Source organism: Cetorhinus maximus, chromosome 7 (assembly GCF_964194155.1).
Source record: "Cetorhinus maximus chromosome 7, sCetMax3.hap1.1, whole genome shotgun sequence".
Taxonomy (NCBI): Eukaryota; Metazoa; Chordata; class Chondrichthyes; order Lamniformes; family Cetorhinidae; genus Cetorhinus; species Cetorhinus maximus.
Window position 1 is genome coordinate 47,816,013 of NC_135885.1, and position 21,543 is coordinate 47,837,555.

A 21,543-nucleotide genomic window follows, 5' to 3' on the forward strand; every position below is an offset into this window, starting at 1 on the left:
GGTAGAAGGGAGCTATTCCAGGGGGACGGGCTTCGCGTGAACCGTGCTGGGACCAGTGTCCTGGCGAATCGCAAAACTAGGGCCTGTAGAGAGGGCTTTAAACTAAATAAAGGGGGGACGGTTCTGGAGAGTGGATCCATAGGCTTGCAAAGCAAAAGGATATGGCAGCACTGCAGGGCAGCTATTTGGGTAATGATTACCAGAGTGTGACAGGAAGGGACAGAGTGTACAAACATAAAAAAACAGCAGCAAATAGGGTCAAAGGGGAAAAAATGGTAAAAAGGCAAAAGTAATGGCTTTTTACTTGAATGTACGTAGTATTCGAAACAACTAAATGAATTAATGGCACAAATAGAGGTTAATGGGTATGATCTTATAGCCATTATGGAGACATGGTTACAAGGAGATCTAAGATGGGAACTATATTTTTTTAAATATATTTATTCACGGAATGTGGGCTTCGCTGGCTAGGCCAGCATTTATTGCCCATCCCTAGTTGCCCTTGAGAAGGTGGTGGTGAGCTGCCTTCTTGAGCTGCTGCAGTCCATGTGGTGTAGGTACACCCACAGTGCTGTTAGGAAGGGAGTTCCAGGATTTTGACCCAGCGATAGTGAAGGAACGGCGATATATTTCTAAGTCAAGATGGTGAGTGACTTGGAGGGTAATTTCCAGGTGGTGGTGTTCCCATTTATCTACTGCCCTTGTCCTTCTAGTTGGTAGTGGTCGTGGGTTTGGAAGGAGGAGGGCTGTCATAGGAGCCTTGGTGAATTCCTGCAGTGCATCTTGTAGATGGTATACACTGCTGCTACTGTGCATCGGTGATGGAGGGAGTGAATATTTGTGGATGTGATGCCAATCAAGCGAACTGCTTTGTCCTGGGCAGTGTCAAGCTTCTTCAGCATTGTAGGAGTTGCACTCATCCAGGCAAGTGGGGAGTATTCCATCACATTCCTGACTTGTGCCTTGGAGATGGTGGACAGGCTTTGAGGAGTCAGGAGGTGAGTTTGCACGATTCCTAGCCTCTGACCTGCTCTTGTAGCCATATATATAGCCATTATATGGCTAGTCAGTTCAATTCCTGGTCAATGGTAACCCCAAGGATGTTGATAATGGGGGATTCAGTGATGGCAATACCATTGAACATCAAGGGGCGATGGTTGGATTCTCTCTTGTTGGAGATGGTCATTGCCTGACACTTGTGTGGCGCGAATGTTACTTGCTACTTGTCAGCCCAAGCCTGGATATTGTCCAGGTCTTGCTGCATTTGGACATGGACTGCTTCAGTATCTGAGAAGTCACGAATGGTGCTGAACATTGTGCAATCATCAGCGAACATCCTCCACTTCTGACCTTATGATGGAAGGAATGTCATTCATGAAGCAGCTGAAGATGTTTGGGCTGAGGACACTACCCTGAGGAACTCCTGCAGTGATGTCCTGGAGCTGAGATGACTGACCTCCAACAACCTCAACCATCTTCCTTTGTGCTAGGTATGACTCCAACCAGCAGAGAGTTTTCCCCCAATTCCCATTGACTCCAGTTTTGTTAGGGCTCCTTGATATCACACTTGGTCAAATGCTGCCTTGATGTCAAGGGCAGCCACTCTCACTTCACCTCAGGAGTTCAGCTCTTTGGTCCACGTTTGAACCAAGGCTGTCATGAGATCAGGAGCTGAGTGGCTCTGGTGGAACCCAAACTGGGCATCAGTGGGCAGGTTATTGCTAAGAAAGTGCCGCTTGATAGCACTGTTGATGATCCCTTCCATTACTTTACTGATGATCGAGAGTAGACTGATGGGGTGGTAATTGGCCGGGTTGGATTTGTCCTGCAGGACATACTTGGGCAATTTTCCACATAGCTGGGTAGATGACAGTGTTGTAGCTGTACTGGAACAGCTTGGCTAGGGGCGTGGCTAAATATCCGGGGATACGTGACCTTTCGAAAGGACAGGCAAGAAGGAAAGAATGGTAGGATAGCTTTGTTAGTATAAGATGGAATAAGTACCATAGCAAGAAATGATCTTGGATCATAAGATGTAGAATCCATATGGGTGGAGGTAAGAAATAACAAGGGGAAAAAGACACTGGTGTGAGTAATCTATAGGCCCCCTAACAATAGCTATATTATAGGACAGAGAATAAATCAGGAGATAATGAGGGCATGTTACATTAATCATGGGTGACTTTAATCTTCATGTAGATTGGGAAAATCTAATTAGCAGAGGTAGCCATGAGCAATAATTCATAGGGTGTAATAGGGACAGTTTCCTAGAACAATATGTTGTGGAACCAACCAGGAATCAGGCTATTTTGGATCTGGTAATGTGTAATGAGGCAGGTTTAATAAATGATCTCAGAGTAAAAGATCCCCGAGGAAACAGTGACCATAATATGGTTGAATTTAGCATTCAGTTTGAGAGTAATTTCAGTTTGTTGCAAAGAAGATTACTTTGCATCAGTCTTCATGGTAGAAGACCCTAATAGCATTCCAAAAATACTAAGTAATCAAGGGGCAAAAAGGAGGAAGGAAATAAATATAACTATCACTAGAGAAAAAGTACTAGGGAAACTAATGGGACTAAGGGGCAATAAGTCCCCTGGACCTTATGGGTTGCATCCTAGGGTATTAAAGGAAGCAGCTGCAGAGATAGTGGATGCACTTGTAGTAATCTTCCAAGAATCCTTAGATTCTGGAAAAGTCCTAGAGGATTGGAAAACTGTCAATGTAACATCCTTATTCAAAAAGAGAGGGAGACAAAAAACAGATAACGATAGGCCAGTTAGCTTAACATCTGTCATTGGGAAAATGTTGGAGTCTATTATAAAGGATATAATAGCAGAGCATTTAGAAATCCACTTTATCATCAAGCAGAGTCAGCATGGCTTCATGAATGGGAAATCATTCATGACAAATTAATTAGAATTCTTTGAGGAGGTAACAAACAGGATAGATAAAGAGAAACCAGTAGATGTAATATATTTGGATTTCCAAAAGGCATTTGATAAGTTACCACATATAAGGCTATTTAATAAGAGCCCATGGTTTTGGGGGTAGTATATTAGCATGGATAGAGGAGTGGCTAACTAATAGAAGACAGAGAGTTGGGATAAGGGGGACATTTTCAGGATGGCAACCTGTAACTAGTGAAATGCCACAGGGATCTGTGCTGGGGCCACAATTATTTACAATAACTATTAATGACTTAGATAAGAGAAGTGAATATACTATTGTCAAGTTTGCGGATGACACAAAAATAGGTGGGAAGACAATTGGTGAGGATGACACAAAGAATCTACAGAAGAATATAGACAGGTTAAGTGAGTGGGTAAAAACTTGGCAGATGGAATATAATATGGGAAAATGTGAAATTATGCACTTTGGCAGGAAGAAGAGGAGAGCTGAATATTATTTAAATTGAAGAAGACTGCAGAAAGCTGCAGCACAGAGGGATTTGTGAGTCCTCGTGCATGAACCCCAAAAAGCTAACATACAAGTTCAGCAGGTAATAGGGAAGGCAAATGGAATGTTGGTCTTTATTTCAAAGGGAATAGAGTATAAAAATAGGGAAGCCTTGCTAAAACTACACAAGGCACTAGTTAGGCCACACCCTAGAATACTGTGAACAGTTTTGGTCCCCTTATCTAAGGAAAGATATACTGGCATTGGAGGCAGTCCAAAGAAGGTTCACTAGGTTGATTCCAGGTATTGAGGGATTTTCTTATGAGGAGAGGTGTAGTAGGTTGGGCCTGCATTCATTGGAGTTTAGAAGAATGAGAAGAGATCTTATTGAAACATATGGGATTCTTAGGGGTTTTGACAGCGTAGATGCTGAGAGGTTGTTTCCCCTTGTGGGAGAGTCTAGGCCCAGAGGGCATAATCTTAGAGTAAGGGGTCACCCATTTAAGACAGAGATAAGGAGAAATATCTTCTCTCAGAGGGTAGTGAATCATGGAATTCTTTACCGCAGAGGGTTGTTGAGGCTGGGTCATTAAGTATATTCAAGGCTGAGATAGACAGATTTTTAATCAGTAAGGGAATCAAGGGTTATGGGGAAAAGGCAGGAAAGTGGAATTGAGGATTATCAGATCAGCCATGATCTCATTGAATGGCAGAGCAGACTCGATGGGCCGAGTGACCTACTTTTGTTCCTACGTCTTATGGTCTTATTCAACTTCACCATTTCATCTTGAGTAAGTTTATCATTCAACCAGAGCTCCAAATGAAGGTCTTCTTGGAAGCTGTTTGACATCTTGACGATGATGGAGGAAAGCAGACATGATTCCAATTTGTCCACTTGAATACCACCTCCTACTTGGTGTATCTAACACAGTTGCCCAGAAGCCATTGACGCATATTATTTTAAATTCACAAGTGGAGAAAAATGTCCACTAGTAAGGTGGGACAAAACACAGAAATGAAGGAAGGCTTTTTTTTCACTATGTTGCCTCATTTTTGGCTTTTCTTTTGCCTTCTTTAGAATACCCTTGACTGAGTGGTTGGAATAGACCAATGAGCTCATAGGCCTCAGGCAATGAATGCTGCTCTTGACCAAAATTCTACAAGATATGTGAGAATGCTATAGGTTAAAAGGCCCTTGATCTTCTCCCCTCCCAGTTCATCCTCTCAGTACATTCCATTAGCACTTCGACTGAGACACTTGAAGGGAAAAATTGCTGTGGTCTCTGTGAAGTTGTAAATGATTTCAAAAGAATGTGATTGCAATGTTTCTACACATAGTGATCTGAATGATTCATCCCCCTAGGTTAGTAGCTACAGATGTCAAACCAAAAGAAAGACTCTATGGCACTCTTGACTATTACCTAAGTAAAGAAAAAGAAGTATTCATTTTGATAATCTAAGACAGTGTTTTAAACTGTTGCCCAAAACCTCATACTAAGTCACACATAGTGATGACTTCCATCATATTTTGGACATACCAATGGTAGATCCTGTTGTGTAAAGGTGTGGGCTTTTGCTTGACAATTGGCAAAAACTGCAGTTACATTCCTGTCAGATAATTTGCATGAAATGATCATCGAAAATGCAATACAAGTGAGCATTTTTAAAAGGACCAATAAGTATAGGTTTCAGAAACCATTAGGGTCATTTTAACCTTAAAGGTCTGTTGGGAATCTGACGGAATTAAATCAGTCACCCATGTTACACCCACCTAATCTTCCCTTTCCATTCATGTAAATGTAAAGTCAAGTCAGGCAGGGTGTAAATCAGGCAGCCGATCCAATCCTATTGGTTTCTCATGTGGTGGGCTAAGGTAGATTTACCTTTTGAATCAATTTAGATTTGGATTCCCAAATCCAATCCATATTTATAGATTCAGAATGGAGAAATATGAATATGTCTGTTCTTAGATGGCTTTCACATTTTTTAACTATTACTTTTATTATTTACTATACAAACTAGAAGCATGCATGTGAATATTGTCCTTCACCTTTATTTTTATTAAAAGGCTGTCAAATCTAGACAAATTGGCTCTTATTAATGGGTTACAATTGTGGTGTGAATTCTTGGACATGTAAATGAGGAAAGAGGGAATTCAGAAAGAGAAACCAAAAGGCTAAGTGCTGTCCCCCGGCCCTGCAATCTCTGCAGATGCAGAGAGTACCAATAGCAGAAGCCTGGGCATCAGTCACTCTACATTCTCTAGGGGGCAGAGTTTTACCAGCCCCTGGGAGGCAGAGGAGCCAGTAAAATTGTGGGGAGCCATGTTAGATTGGCTCACCATGGGGGAATGTTACCTTCAGCAATTAGACAGGCTGCCCGCTCCAAGGAGGCGGGTAGCCAATTTAAATGTTTAACACGTCTACTAATGGCCATTTACCATACCGTTGGCATTTTGCCGGTGGCGGCGGATCGAGTCCCAGCCAGGTGAGGAGGCCACCAGTTAAATGGAGACAGCATCCCAGCAGCAGCCAAGGGGGGGCGGCGGGGTGGGGGAAGGATTTTTAAAGCTGTGGTTTCCCCTCAAGTACTCTGTGCTGGAATTTCTTAAAAACATTTTCTTTCCTACCTGCAGCAGGCTGCAAGGTCCCTGCCTGCCTCAGGATTGAGCACCTCTCCCAGTGGCACTGCTGACCTGTTGGCTCTGATTAGGCCGCAGCTCTCAGGGTGCGCTGCCATTCTGAATGGGATGGCAGCCCTGGCGGCTTGGATGTTGCATATAAAGTTTGGAGGGAAAGCCCATCAACCACCGGCCTCCTGCATTTCCTGCCGATGTCAGGACCGTCCACCCATTCAGCAAAATTCAACCCAGGCCTCCCCAAACTGGGTACTACAAAAATCACTACTTCTTTACTCTGCTAGTCTTTCAGTTTGGGCTTTCAACTTTCATCTAAGTTCTCAACAAAATTTAACGACCTTTCCAAAGTAAATGTAATGCATTCTGGTTCAATTATAAAAGTAATAATTGAACAAAATAAATGCTTAAACCTAACTTCACATCAGCCAACAGCACTCCATTGAAAATCTTTCCACAATTTTCACAGAGTCATCGAAAGGGTTATGTGCTTGGTAACTTGCTGTACTGTAACTTATTACAAAGGGCCTGCAGGAAAGTTAATTATTGCATGGTTAACAGTCATTTAGTTTTGCAAAATAAATCTGGCATGCTTATTACAGATCTGTAAGAATGATGACTTAAACAGGGTGAGTGAAAATATAATTTGTATGATGTCAACCATTGCACGCATAGAATTGTTTATAGGAAAGTCAGAAACAACTGGAGGCTATTGTAGAAAGGTTTGGCGCAGTCATTTGAATTAAGTCCAATGTATCTGGAAGAAAATTACTGCAGTTTATTGCACATCTACTGTAAATTAAAAACCACAGTATCTGCACACCTGTTTGAATATATCTCTGCATAGTATCCCATATGTCACATCACCATAAAATAAATAAGATAGAAAGTGTGACCTGATTGTTGACAGAGCAGGAGAGAGGTGTACTTTATAGAACAGCAACCCTGATTTGACAACTACAATGAGTACAAGTGATTTTCTAAATATTTGCACACTATGTTCACAGCCCAATAAACTGCTGGTAGCCACAGGTTCAACACAATTACCTAAGCACTTGGTTCTCTGTAAAAATTAAATGATAGAAGAATATAGTATACAAGGAACATTCAGACACAAAATACTACTATTCTGCATGTAAGACAGGGAAAGTAATGGATGCACTAAGAGCTGACTAGAACCAGTGTTGGCATTGATGGCTCTGTGTTTGTATAAAATCTGCAGAAAGAGTGTAATCCAGCATAGATGCAAGCAGATTGATGTCTCAGAGTTTAGGGTGTTTCAGGGAAATGAAAAACAATTGGGAAGTTTAATATACATAGGCAAATGAGCTCAGAATTATAGAATCATAGAATGGCTACATCACAAAAGGAATCCATTCGGCCTGTCATGCCTCTGCTGGCTCTCTGAAAGAGCAACTCAGCTAAACCCACTCCCCCACCTTTTCCCTGTAACCCTGTACATTTTTTCTCTTCAGATAATTATTCAATACCCTTTCGAAAGCTACTGTTGAATCTCCACACTAGTGTCTCCCCCACACTTTTGGGCAATGCATTCCAGATCCTAACCATTCATTGGGCAAAGATGATTTTTTCTTCATGTTGCTGATGGCTCCTTTGCTATTCTCCTTAAATCGGTGTCCTCTGGTTCCCAATCCTTCTGCCAATTAATGGGAACACTTTCTCCCTATTTACTCCATCCGGACCCCTCTTCATTTTAACATCTCTAGTAAATTTCATTTCAACACTCTCTTCTCTAAGGACAACAACCCCAGTTTCTATCTACATAACTGAAGCCCCATATTCTGGAACCATCCTTGGAAATCTTTTCTGCACCCTCTCTAAAGCTTTCACATGCCTCCCAAAGGACAATATCCAGAATTAAACACAATTATTTGGTTAAGGCTGAACTAGTGTTTTATAAAAGTTCATCATAACCTCCTTATGTTTGTGCTCTATGCATTTATTTATAAACATCACGCTATTTAACCACTTTCTCAACCTGCCCTGCCACCTTCAACCATTTTTGCACATATCACCCCAGGTCTCTCTGCTCCTGCACCCCATTTAGAATTGTATCCTTTATTTTATATTGACTTTCCTCTTTCTTCCTTCCAAAATGCAAAATTTCACATTTGTCTGCATTAAATTTCATTTGCCACGTGAGCACTCATTCCACCAGCAGTTATATGTCCTCTTGAACTCTGCTATCCTCCTCACAGTTCACAATATTTCCAAGTTTTGTGTTGTCTGCAAATTTTGGAATTGCCTCCTGTACAAAGCCTAGGTCATTAATATACATCAAGGAAAGCACCTGTCCTAGCACCAACCACTATAAACCTTCCTCCAGTCCGAAAAACAATCATTCACCATTACTCTTTGTTTTCTATCACTCAGCCAAATTTGTATCCATGCCGGCACTATTCATTTTATTCCAAGGGCTTTAACATTGCTACAAGCCTATTAGGAGAGACTTTATCAACAAGTGCATGACCCTCATCAATCCTCTTGGTTACCATATCAAAAAACTCAATCAAGTTTATTAAACATGATTCACCTTTAGCAAACCTACGCTGGCTTTCCTTAATTACTCCAATCTTATCCAAGTGAGTGTTAAGTCTCTCCCAGTTTAACGTCTCTAAAGGTTTTCACAACATCAAGGTTAAACTGAATGGCCTATAGTTGCTGGACTTATCCTTACAAACTTTCTTGAACAAGGTTGTAACATTTGTAATTCTCCAGTCCTCTGGACCCATCCTGTATCTAAGGAGGATTGGAAGATTGTGATCAATGTCTCTGCAATTTACTTCTATACTTCCCTCAGCATCCTCAGATGCATCCTATCTGATCTTGGTAACTCATCAACTTTTAAGTACAGCAAGACTTTCTAATACCTCCATCTAGAATCTCTTCTACCTCCTCTTTCGCTATGACTTTAGTAGCATCTTCTTCGTTGGTAAAGTCAGATGCAAAGTGTTCATTTAATACCTTAGTCATGACCCTCCCCCACCTCCATGTGTAAATTTCCTTTTCTGTCCCTTCCTCCCTCTTTTTTTTAACCACCTTTTTGCTATTTATATGCCTGTAGAAGACTTTTGGATTTCTTTTTTATATTAGCTCTCCCTTCTCATACTTTCTCTTTGCTGCTCTTATTTCTTTTGCACATCCTCTCTGAACTTTCTATATTCAGCCTTGTTCTCACTTGCATTATCAACCTGGCATCTGTCATATGTGCCTTTTTCTTCTTCAACCTACTCTCTGTCTCTTTTGTCATCCAGGGACCTCTGTCTTTGGCTGCTCAATTTTTCACCCTCATGGGAGTGTATCTCCGTTGTACCCAAAACATCTCCTCTTTAAAGACAGCCCATTTTTCAATTACAGTTTTGTCTGACAATCTTTGGTTCCAATTTACCCAGTACAGATCTATTCTCGATAATCCCACAAGGAGGTATCAGCCACCTGAATCCCAAGAAGCATAAACATAATGGGAAAAGACACTGTTTTATTCGAAGAGTTCCTTTCTGGTTTGTTTATTAAAAGCATAGCAACACAGGAGAGGACAGGCATTAATGTTAATTGAGCAAGTGCACATGACAGGGCTGAAGAAGGATCTTTGAGAACTTTCTTGGCTACATATGGACAAGAGAGTTTCTTCAATGGGCAGTTTAGCCACTTAGCTGAATAATTTTTGTATGAGCACATGACACATTTGTTTTCCGAATGACAGTTAGTGTCTTGCTATTTTCATCCTGCTATGGCCTAGAGCCATGGATTGGCCTGATCCACTTATTCCATGGTTAGGCTTCTTTAAATTGCAAAGCATACAACAGACAAGATTTTGCAGATCCTAAATAATCGACCCCTTATACTGAGAATGTGGGCGGAATCGTCCCAGATTTGCACTAAGTGCAGTAGTGGGCGTGGAAAAAGACATTTTACCTGCCGGACTCAATGGCGTGTTTTTGCGCCATATGCAGTCATGGGAAACACATCGGATCATTGGCGGCTGGTCTCTGATTGGCCCGCCATGCCATTGCCTCACTGCTTCTTCACACTAGGCGCCACATATAAAATGCAGCCGCGCACACAGTTCTCAATACTTGCAGCCCAGGACTGCTCTGGTGAAGAGATGGCCATGAAAGCCAAGAAGAGTGCAGCACCACACCCCTGCCCACCCCCACTCATCCCCCGATTCAGTGACATATCCCTGGGATGCCTTCTGGAGGCCATGGGGGCTTACCGCAAAGTTCTCTACCCCCTCTCTGGCTGCAGGAGGCCCATCACTCTCACCGCTCCAGCTTGGGAGACGGTGGCAGAGGTGGTCAGTGCCAATGCTGCACACAAGTGGTTGATCATCCAGTGCAGAAAAAAAATGAATGATCCCATTCATGCTGCCAGGTTAAGTCAACTATCTCATCAATCTCAACTCATCCACTCACAAGCCCACCACACATTCACTGGCATCTCACTCACTGCCAACTCAAAGGACATCACCACTCACTCTTTCACACACATCCTCACAACTCCACCTTGCACATATGACCACACATCTCGACAGACATGCCTGGCATGCACCTTGCTCACACTCTCTCCATCATTCTTTATGCAGATCAAGATCGTGCACAATCAACAAGAGAGATCCCAGACCGGGGGTGGAGTGCCGGACATAAAAGCCTTCACTCCGCTCGAGAGTCACACGTTGGAGCTGACCGGAGAGGATGTGGACCGTTTCTGTGGCGACAGTGAGGTCAGGGGCAAACACCCACATGATGATCCTGCACCACATGATCCCTTTCTTAATGCTCCTCTGAGTCCATTGTTCTGTGTGTAACGCGGCTGCCAAACACTAATAATCTCCACTTTCTCTCCTAGACACAGCTGCCAAGACACCCTCAGGCATCCCTGACCCCAAACCCAGCACTGAGAGCACCTCAGATGAGGACCCTGAGAGCAGCATCGGTGAAAACCCATCACGGCGCCTCACCCACACCCTCCAACAGCGCAGAGACACACATCTCGCTGGGATCGAGATGTAGAGCAGCCTCAGGATCACAATCTGGTGAGCACAGTACACAAACTGTTCCACAGCAGCAGGAGGGAGGGCATCCTGGGGGGACTGCTGGAGGCAAGGAATCTGCTGAGTCCGAGTCAGATGATGAGCCTCTGGACTTGCTCCTCAATCAGTTGTTGGAGCTGCAAAGACAATCACAGGAACATTAGGAAGGGATGTCTGGTGCACTCCTCAGATTGCAAGGGATGATGGAGGAGTCTGTTCACCTTCAGTCCGAGGTGCATCATCATGCCGATGCATTGAGGTCAACACTGACAGAATGGCAGCTGCCATGGAAACCTTGGTCCAGGACGTCGGTCCTGCACTGCTGCGCAGGCTGAACTCCATCGCTGATGCCATAGGCGGCCTCCAACAGTGTCAATGCAAGAGGGGTTTGAGGCAGTTCGATCTCACTCCAGCTTCCTCTTCTCCACAAGGAGTCAGCCAGGGAAAGTCAAGCTCTGCCAGGGGTCATCAAGGACCAGCATCTCGATACCCTGGTGACTCTGGGAATGCCTGGCCGATTTAAATCCCCTCTTCCTTTGACATCCGCAGCTCCAGCTCCACAGGCCAAGTGGAGCCCAACTCACTCATAGCAGGACACCCAAAGCAGGCTGGGGCCCTCCAGGTCTCAGCTCTCCAGAGGACGCCCATCAACGTCTTCACGGACAGGCTGTAGCAGTCAGCAGGCTGCCTCCATCTCCACTGTGGATGTCAGGGGAGCACCAAGATGTAGCGGGAGCGTTAGGAAGGTTCAGGAGATGTAAACACTTTCAGAGTCTGGGCTTGGGTGTTAATCACATGTAAATAATGTTTACCAATGTAAATAAACTCCCAAGAATGTCTCCTTGTCTATGGCTTCTTGTTCTGATGAGCAGTGTTCGTGCCACTCAGATGTGAAACCTTTAGTTTCTGCACATGATAAAGACAGGTGTCTCAGTCCAGGGTCTCTTCCCTGTGCAGTGTTTAACCTTCAGACCAAAGTGATGGTCCGGCTTCACACCCACTGGACACATTAGTGATGCCCACATCTCAATGTGCTTGTCATTGCTGCCAGAATGTTGTGGGCAGGAGTCACAGAGTTCCATCATTCTCTCTGTGTGCTCTCAGCATCTTTAAGGTAGGGCTGGCCCCCATCTCTTCAGCATCAGTGTCCAGTGACGCTGTGCTCCTGAAGGGGTCAGGTGCTGAAGGCTGCCAAAGGATTAGGCGCATTTAAAGTTTCATGGCTAAGTCTCCATGATATGATCCTGATCACAGAACGCAAGTGAGCTGCCTTTAGCCAGGCAGAGTCAGACATTCACAGAGGCAACGTGAAGATCTATGGAGTGTCCTCACTGCATGTCGTCATCATCCCCCTGGAATCTAATAACTATTAGGGCCTTCGCAGCATTTCCATGACATGAGCCTGAGCACTGAGGGTATGTGTGCTGCCATCAGCCACACAGGAGTCAAACGTTCACAGATGCAAGGTGAGGATGTCAGGACTGTCCTCACTACATCTCGTCATCATTCTCCACTAATCTTGCGGCTATGAGGGCCTCACAAGCGCGTTGCCCCATCTGGCCAGTGCGATGTCCTCATCGCCTGCATCTTCGCCTTCGAGAACCTCATTACCGTCAGTCCCTTCGACGTCCTCCTCCTTGGGGGAGACATGCAGCTCTTCCATCTCCTCCTCAGCCAGGTCCTTCCCCCAATTGCAGCGCTAGGTTGTGTAGCGCGTAGCAAGTTACAAAGATGCATGACACCCTGGGTGGACTGTATTGCAGTGCTCCACCAGACCTGTCGGGGCACCAGAACCTCATTTTCAAAATGCCTATCATTTGTTCCACCAAAGTCCAGGGCACGGCATGAACCTCGTTATACCGTCACAGGCATCACCACCCACGCCCTCTGTGGGTGATCCTTGTCCCCAAGGAGCCCATTCTGCAGCCCCTGTGGACCCTGGAAGATGTCAGGGATCTCAGACCTGGTTTTCTATTCCTACAGCAAAAGTGAATAACCTCACACTTCCCCACTTTATTCTCCACCTTATTTCATGTCTCTTCGTTGAAATCATTAATTAAAATTGGAAATAGCTGAGGCCCCACCACTGATCCTTGCATCACTCCACAAGTCTCAGTTTGCCAACTTGAAAATGCCCCATTTATACCTACTCCCTGCTTCCTGATGTTAACCAATCCTAACATATGCTAACATATTATCCCCAACTCCATGAGCCTTTATCTTGTGCATTAACCTTTTGTATGGCACCTTATTAATGCCTTTTGGAAATCCAAGAATACTACATCTATTAGTTCCCCTTTATCTACACTACTAATTACATACTGAAAAAACTCTTATAAATTTGTCAAACAGGATTTCCCTTTTGTGAAGCCATGTTGGCTAGTTCTAGTTATACTGTGCTTTTCTAAATGCATTGTTAAGATTTCCTTAATAATAGACTCCAACACTTTCCCAATGACTGATGCCAGGCTAACTGGCCTGTAGTTCTCTGTTTCTCTCTCCCTCCTTCCTTGAATAGTGGTGTTACATCTGCTGAGACTGATCCAGAATGTAAGGAATTTTGGAAAATCATAGCCAATGTATCCACAATCTCTGCAGGTCTCTTTTAGAACACTAAGATGTAGGCCATCAGGTCCTGGGGATTTGTCAGATTTTAGTCCCTTGAGTTTATCCAGTACTTTTCCTCTGCTGATCTTAATTACCTTAATTTCCACACTCTTATTAGCTCCTAGGTTACCCACTATTTCTGTTATGTTACTTGTGTCTTGTACTGTGAAGACAAACAGAAAATACTTCTTCAATGTCACTGTCATTTCCTCATTCCCCATGATAATTTCTACTGCCTCTGCTTCTAAGATTTACTTTAGCTACTCTCTTCCTTTTTATATACTTGTAAAATCTTTTACAGTCTGTTTTTATATTCCTGACTAGTTTGGTCTCAACTTTATGTTTTTCCTTTCTTATCAACTTTTTGGTGGCGCTTTGCTGGTTCCAAAAACACTGCCAATCGTCCAACTTAATATTATTCTTTGCAACATTATAAGCCTCTTCTTTTAAACTTGTACTATCCTTAACCTCTTTAGTAAGACAGGGTTGGATTTTTCTCACTGAGTTTTTGTTTTTCAGGAATATATTTTTTGAACATTTTTAATTGTTTCTTTAAATATTTGTTTACCACCATACATTTTAATTTACTTACCCAATGGACCTCAGCCAGCTCCCCCCTCATACCTGTGTAATTGGCTTTGTTTAAGTTTAAGATTCTTGTTTGTGATTGGAGCATGTTGTTTTCAAACTTCATGTTGAATTCAATTGTATTATGATCACTATCTCCCAGTGGATCTTTTACTATGACATTATTAATTAACCCTGCTTTATTGCACAATATGGAAGCTGAAATAACTTTATCCCTAGTTGGTTCCACAACATATTTCCCCAGGAAACTGTCACTAAACTGTCCCGTCAAAATAGGCTATGAGGAGGGCAGAAGTTTAGTTTGCTGATGACACAAAACTAGGCGGGATTTTGAGTGGTGAGGAGGAGGTTAAGAGGCTTCAAAGATGATTTAGACAAGTTGAGAAAATGGGAAAATACATGGCAGATGCAGTATGATGTGGATAAGTGCGAAGTTATCCACTTTGGTAGGAAAAACAGAATGGCAGAGTTTTATTTAAATGGTGATAGATTTTGGAAATGTTGATGTACAGAGGGACCTGGTTGTCCATGTACACCAATCACTGAAAGCAAGCATGCATGTGCAGCAAGCATTTAAGAAGGCAAATGGTATGTTGGCTGTCATTGCAAGAAGGTTTGAGTACAGGAGCAAGGATGTCTTATGGCAGCGGTACAGGGCCTTGGTGAGACCATACCTAGAGTATTGTGTGCAGTTTTGGTCTCCTTACCTAAGAAAGGATATACTTGCCATAGAGGGAGTGCAGCGAAGGTTCACCAAACTGATTCTTGGGTTGGCAGGATTGTCATATGAGGAGAGATTGGGCTGAATAGGCCTGTATTCACTGGAGTTCAGAAGAATGAGAGGGGATCTCATTAAAACGTATAAAATTGTGTCAGGGCTGGACCAACTGAATGCAGGAATGATGTTTCCTCTGGCCGGGGGTGTCTAGAGCAAGGGGTCACAATCTCAGGATACAGGGTAGGCCATTTAGGACTTAGATGAGGAGAAACATCTTCACTCAGAGGGTGGTGAACCTGTGGAATTCTCTACCACTGTGGAGGCCAAGTCACTGAATATATTTAACAAGGAAATAGATAGATTTCTAGACTCTAAAGGCATCAAGGGGTATGGGGAGAGAGCAGGAGCATGGTATTGAGTTAGAAGGTCAGCCATGATCAGATTGAATGGTGGAGAAGGCTCGAAGGGCCGAGTGGCCAACTCCTGCTTCTATTTTTCTAAGTTTCTATGTAAATCCAACCCTAAGAGCTGCTGGTCAATCAAAAGCCAACAGCTCTCCAGTTCTGGCAGTCACCGGGAACGGGGGCCACTGCTTCTATTACACTTGGGCTTGCAGGGGGGATCGGCCATGGATCTCCAGACAAGGTAAGTGTGGGGGTGGGGTTGGAGGTCGCAGGGAGGGTATCGCTGGCCAGGGGGGAGGATGTCAACAGCAACGGCATGGGTGGGGCTTCTTGTGAGGCACCCCGCTTCCTGATGCCGGGTACCTCGATCAGGCACAGAGTGTCTGTGACTGAGGTACCTGCACCCCCCACCCTGCCAACCCTTGGTAGGCCACTGGCAAATCTAACAGAGTTTGTATGGTGGCCTTTTTGGGTGGCGAGCCCCCTACCCACTGCTAGTTGAATACCAGTGACAGCAGGGTAAGGCCATCATATGGCTATTTAAGGGCCTCAATTGGTCTTTAGGCCGGAAAGCTGCTCCTCAACCTTCTTCCCCTGAGTTTGATCAAGGAGATCAGGAAGATGGCAGGGGCCCCGCCCTGCACCCTCATGCCCGATCAAATGCTCCCCACCTTCACCTCCAAACTCGCCTCAGGGTGGGACAGGGGCGTTAAATATTGCCCACTGTTTATTCCAGGAACAATGAGAAAAAAATATCCACAGTGAAAGTTCTACCTAATACCTCTTAACTACAGGTTGTGACAAGCGAAGCACTGCTGTAGATATGTGTAAAATCACAATCTGCCTTTGTATTTGCTATGTGCCTGTAGCTGAACACTTAATGGCACTTAACAGTAAGTTAAATTTAAATGTGCACGGTAATGTGCCCTGCCCAGTTATCTTTTGACCAATTATGGGCTAGTTTAGAACTCAGAGGCTATCTCATTACTCAATACCAGATGGATTTTCTACTGATGGGTAGTAACAGATTTTCAGCTCCAGCATACAGTCCAACAGCAGTGTTTGATGTTGATTGTGCTTGGTAACATTTTAGATGTAAGGAAATGCAGCTTTATCAATGTGCTAACAGGTTAAGGGAATCACATTCAGTGGCACTTCAGTGCATTTCCACTGATAGAGCTATAAGGCCTCCACAGTCCATAGTGGGCCCTTGCACAACCATTACCTGTCAAATAGCACATGTTATTTGTGAGACCCTTCCTGCAACTTACCTTAACTGGCAGTCTCCTGATGGCCGAACTTTAACTTTCAAAAAGGCAGCTAACTACATGAATGCAGATGTGTCCCAGGAGTTAAAATTGTCAAAGCTTCATGCTATCAGAGTCATGGGGGCAGAATTGGCCCTCAATCCCACCCCTTCTGTATCTGTTGGATAGTTCCAGTAATACATGGTTCCCGTTGTGTCCTGTATGCCTCTGCTATTTCTGCTACCCACTTTTCTCTTCCTTGGCCTTGTGTATTCTGTAGGGTCCAAGCAAAAAATGTCTATTCTTTCTGATAATGCAGAGAATGGCCAATTGTTATTCGAGCACAGGGATTCTATACCCAAGATTCAATTTTATGACACAGTGAAAATGTGCTGCCCGGATGCACTGTGGATCTGTGACAGCCACATATTACACTCCATACACATCCCTGCATTGGCTTCTGCCCACATCTAATTTAATGTTGATATTGTTAGCCTGAATTCTCACCCACACAAAACCCTCACAAGAATCAACTCCACTTATTCACTTCATGCAAGTATTAATTATGGATTTTTTAAAAACTCATGCTGAACAGTATTTCAGTGATGAACCACCTCTAGATTGAATTCGCACAAGGACTACATTCCATACTTTTTTGGCCTTTCATATTTCACTAACCTGTCACATCACGAGTCTGATCTCTCACTATTCAACTCAAATATAAATTGTCCTGATATTCACAACAGCCCACCTACAACAAGAAAATACAGTGAATCAGAGAACATCTAAAACACATCGCCTACTTAATATTAGTCACATCATCTGTTTACCCAATTAATTAACTTAATACCAGCTCAGAATGGTTACAGCGCTGAAGGAGGCCATTCAGCCTGTTATGTCTGTGCTGGCCCTCTGATAAAGCAATTCACCAAATGCCACTCCATTGCCTTTTCCCAGAGGCCTGCAAATGTTTCCTTTTCAGACAATGATCCAATTCCCTTTTGAAAGCCTCAGATGAACCTGCCTCCACCACACCTTCAGGCAGTGCATTCCAGACCCTAATCACTCGCTGCATAAAAAAATGGTTTTCTTTATGTCACCATTACTTCTTTTGTCAATCACCTTAAATCTATGTCCTCTTCTTCTCGATCATTCCACAAATGGCAACAGAGGGCATTGGTACAATAGTTAGAGATGATCTTGGTTCAGGAGATCAGGATGTAGAATCAGCTTGGGTGGAGATAAGGAATAGGAGGGGGGAAATGTCAATAGTGGGAGTGGTCTATAGGCCCCCTAACAGTAGCCACAGTCTAGGACAAGGTATACAAGAGAAAATATTGTGTGCTTGTGATAAAGGGACTGCAATAATCACGGGTGATTTTAACCTACACATAAACTGGAAAAATCAGATTGGCAGTAGTAGACTGGATGAGGAGTTCCTAGAGTGTTTTCAAGATAGTTTCTTAGAGCAGCATGTTCTGGAATCAGCCAGAGAGCCGGTTAGATTAGACTTGGTATTGTGTAACGTGACAGATTGATTAATGACCTCAGAGGGAAGGCACCCCTAGGTTGCAGCGACCACAATATGATTGAATTTTATATCCAGTTTGAAAGGGAGAAGAGTGGGTCTAAGACTAGTATCTTAAACTTAAATAAAGGCATCTATGTGGGGATGAAAACTGAGCTAGCTGAAGTGAACTGGGAAACTAGGCTAGAGGATAGATCAATAGAAAAGCAGTGGCAAACATTTAAGGGGATATTTCAGAGCATTCAGAATAAGTACATTCCTACTATAAAGAAAAATTCTAAAAGGAGGACTCACCATCCATGGTTAACTAGAGATGTTAAGGAAAGCATCAAACTTAAGGAAAAAGCACACAACTCCGTAAAGATGAGTGACATGACAGATGATTGGACAGAATATAAAGAACGGCAAAGAAGAACTAAAAGGTTAATCAGGAGAAAGAAATTAGAGTATGGAAGGAAGGTAGCTGGAAATGTAAAAATGGACAACAAGAGTTTCTACAGGTACTTAGAAACAAAAAGAGTAAGTAAAGTGAGTGCTGGTCCTCTAGAGAGTGACAGTGGGGAGTTAATAGTAGTCAATAAAGAAGTGGCGGAAGAAATGAACAAATATTTTGCTTCTGTGTTCACTATAGAGGATACAAAAATCATTCCAGTAATAGCTGTAAATCAGGAGGTGAATGGGAGAAAGAAACTTGTGAAATTGAAATCACTAAGGAAACAGTACTGAGCAAATTGATGGAGCTGCAGGCTGGCAAGCCTCCGGGTCCCAGTGCACTACATCCTAGGGTCTTAAAAGAGACGGCTAATGAGGTAGTCGATGTGCTGGTGTTAATTTTCCAAAATTAGCTAGATTCTGGAAAGGTTCCATAGCAAATATAACCCCTCTATTCAAGAAGGGAGGGAGGCAGAAAACAGGAAACTATAGGCCAGTTAGCTAGGCATCTGTCGTGGGCAAGTTATTAGAATCAATCATTAAGGAGGTTATAGCTGGGCACTCAGAAGAGCTCAAGGCAATCAGGAAGAGTGAGCACGGTTTTCTGAAAGGAAAAGGAGTAACATGCGCAGTGGATAAAGGGGAGCCTGTAGACATAAGGTACTAGGATTTCCAGAAGGCATTTGGTAAGGTGCCACATCAAAGATTATTATGGAAAATAAAAGCGCATGGTGTAGTGGGTAATATATTAGCATGGATAGAAGATTGGCTGGCTGGCAGAAAGCAGAGAGTATGCATAAATGGGTCTTTTTCTGATTGGTAAGATGTGACGAGTGGCGTCCCACAGGGGTCTGTACTGGGGCCTCAACTTTTTACAATTTACATCAATGACTTAAATGAGGGGAGTGAAGACATGATAGCTAAATTTGCAGATGACACAAAGATAGGTAGGAAAGTATGTTGTGAAAAGGACATGAGGAGGTTGCAGATGGATATAGATGGCTTGAGTGAAATGGCAAAGATCTGCCAAATGGAGTTTAGTGTGGGAAAAAGTGAATTTGTTCACTTTGGCAGAATGAACAAAAAAGCAGAGGATTACTTAAATGGAGAACGGCTGCATAATTCTGAGGTGCAGAGGGATCTAGATGTTCTGGTACATGAGTCACAAAAAGTTAGTATGCAGGTGCAGCAAGTAATTAAGAAGGCTAATGGAATGCTATCTTTTATTACAAGAGGGATTGAACATAAAAGTAAGGATGTTATGCTTCAGTTATACAGGGTATTGGTGATACCACACCTTGAATACTGTGTGCAGTTCTGGTCTCCTTATTTAAGGAAGGATGTAAATGCATTGGATGCGGCTCAAAGCAGGTTTAGTAGATTGATACCTGGTATCAATGGGTTGTCTTATGAGGAAAGGTTGGACAGACTGGGCTAGTTTCCACTGGAGTTTAGAAAAGTGAGGGGCGATTTGATTGAAGTATACAAGATCCTGAATGGCCTTGACAAGGTGGACACCAAAAGGACGTTTCCTCTTGTGGGTGAGTCCAGAACTAGGGGACCCTGTTTTAAAATTTGGGGTCACCCTTTTAGGACAGAGATGAGGAGAATTTTTTTTCTTTCAGAGGGTTGTGCGACTTTGGAATTCTCTGTCTCAGAAGGTGGTGGAGGCGGGGTCATTGAATATTTTTAAGGCAGAGGTAGATAGAATCTTGTTAGGCAAGGGAATCAAAAGTTATCGGGGTTAGATGAGAATGTGGAAATCAAAACACAAGAATATCAGCCATGATCTTATTGAATGGGGGAGCAGGCTTGAGGGGCCAAATGGTCTATTCCTGTTCCTAAAGACAAGTTCTTGAGGAATTGGGACGCTCACATCACTGCCTTTTAGAGGTAATCGTCTCAGTGCCTTGGCATTTGCAACCTGGCTTCCTGGCTGGTAGATAAAAGTATATTTGTAAGCAGCTAGGATCAATGCCCACCTTTGGATGCGTGCAGAGGCAATTGGGGTATTGCCTTATCTTCCCCGAACAAGCCTAGTAGTGGCCTGTGGTTGGAAACAATGATACAGTGGCAACCACGGATGTATTGGTGGAATTTCTTAACACCAAATATGATGGATAAGCCTTTTTCTCTATTTGTGAGTATCTTGGTTCTGCTACACTGTGTGTTTTTGAGACGTAACCAAAAGACCATTCAGAGCCATCTGCCATCCGGTGGAAGAGTACTGCCCCTACTCTTTAAGGGGATACATCGCAGGTCAAAATCAATTCTTTATTTGGGTCGGAATGTACCAACAAGGCCGATGAATGTAGCAACTACTTTACTGTCATACAAGCCTGCTGTTGTGGAGCTTGCCAAGTCCACCTGTGGTTTTTCTTCAGCAAATCATTTAATGGGGCCAGTACTGTTGACAAATTTGGGAGAAAATGGCCATAATAGTTAATCATTCCCAAGAAGAACTTAAGCTTTATGGCGTTTTTTGGTACTGGATCCTCACAAATTGCTCTCACCTTCTCTTCTACTGGATGAAGGCCCTGCGAGTCGACTCTATGACTCAGGTAAACTAATACTTTTGCTTGGAAGATTCAATTTTCTCTTTTCAAATGTACTCCAGCTTGTGAGAAACTCTTCAATACCTCTTCCAGGTTAGCCAGGTGTTCTTCATCAGTTAGTCCTGTTACTGGGACATCATCAAGTTAAACCACAACATGGGGCAAACCTTGAATTAAATTTTCCATTGTCCATTGGAAAATAGCACACAAGCCGATGAGGCTCCGAAGTGTAACCTGGTATATTTATACAACCCCCTACATGTGTTGATAGACACAAAATCCCAAAAGGCCTTTTCTAGCTTGACTTGCTGGTAAGCTTGGCTCATGTCGAGCTTCGTAAATGCGGTTCCCCCTACCAGGTTGGAGTACAATTCATT